The sequence below is a fragment of the Octodon degus genome, unplaced genomic scaffold (assembly GCF_000260255.1).
Source record: "Octodon degus isolate 3935 unplaced genomic scaffold, OctDeg1.0 scaffold00047, whole genome shotgun sequence".
Taxonomy (NCBI): Eukaryota; Metazoa; Chordata; class Mammalia; order Rodentia; family Octodontidae; genus Octodon; species Octodon degus.
In genome coordinates, this window is record NW_004524623.1 from 6,396,690 (window position 1) to 6,398,208 (window position 1,519).

Sequence of the window (1,519 nt, forward strand, 5' to 3'; positions counted from 1 at the left end):
AATAAATATAATAAATCCCTTTCCTTGAACTTACTGGCTGTGTGTTGTGAACTCATATTCCTGGCTAATATTTCTACTAGTTATCTTTATGCTTCCTTTGGCATTTGGTAGTACTTTGTGTATTCTGTGTGCTGCGCCTTGTTGTACTTACTTGCTCTACAAATCTTCTTAAGCACTTATGATGCCAGAGGATACAAGGATGAATAAAACAGATAAAAAATTCTGAGTTGATGAAGCATACATCCTAGTGCCGGGAGAGAAACAGTAAGCACAATAAATAAGCAAAGTTCATCACGTTATATTTTACCCTCTCTTTGATGAATGCTGCAGAGAAAAATAAGGTAGGGGAAAGAGATAGAGTGTTCTGGGGCGACTTAGTGTACAGCATTCAAGGGAACCTTTGCCAACAAAGTGATTTTTAAGTAAAATCATAAAGGCAGTTAAATAGCAGGCTGTAGGGGCATCAGTGGAAGAGCACACTGGGTAAAAGAAATGACTGGGAAGTCCAGAGTGGTAACATATAGGGGATGTTTAAGGAAGCACAAAGAGGCTACGGTGGCCGAAGCTAGACAGGAGAACAGAGCCCTAACACATGAGCTCTGAGCGGTGACACACGGGTGCGGAAGGTGGAGGATGCAGTAGGCCGCTCTAAGGTCTTGCTTTTCGCTCTTGGTCAGGTAGAAGCCATCTGAGGACAAGGAAGTTTGAGCAAAGGAGAGACAAGATCTGACCTGCTGCTCAGAAAGCCCCCCCACCCCCTGGAGGACAAACAATTTGGTGGCTTCAAACTATCTCAGGTGAGATAATGGCACTCTTGAGGGAGGTGGGGAAAAGTGACTGGAGATAGATAATAAAAGACAACCCGACCTCTGACCCAGCAGAGAGTGGGGAGCAGTCACTAATACGTGTGTGTTCATTAACTTTTGTTTTCCTATTCTAGAAACTTTTTTTTTTCTGGCAATACTGGGATTGAACCCAGGGCCTCCATGCTGACCTATATTCCCAACTCTTTTTTTTTTCTTTTTTCTTTTCTTTTCTTTTCTTTTCTTTTCTTTTCTTTTCTTTTCTTTTCTTTCTTTCTTTCTTTCTTTCTTTCTTTCTCTTTTTTTTTTTATATATTTGAGACAGGGTCTCACTGTGCAGCTCAAGGTGGCCTTGAGCTCACTTTGCAGCCCAGGCTGGTCTCAAATTAGCAATGATCTTCCTGCCTCACCCTCCCAGAGTGCTGGGATTACAGCCATGTGCCACCATGCCTGGTGTCTTTTCTTTTTCTTTTAAAAAATATTTTTTCTGCAATTTTAAAAATTTTTATTAGTATATGTTTGCAGTACATAATGATTGCATTCATCGTGAGGATGGGACGGGCATCCAACACATCTTTTTTTTGTTTTGTTTTGTTTCCATAGGGTCTCGGCATGCAGTTCAGGCTCATCACTATGTAACCCAGGCTGGGCTCAAACTTGCAGCAGTCTTTGATGTACATACCACATCTTAATTCTTTTTATTTCTTTTTTTTTTT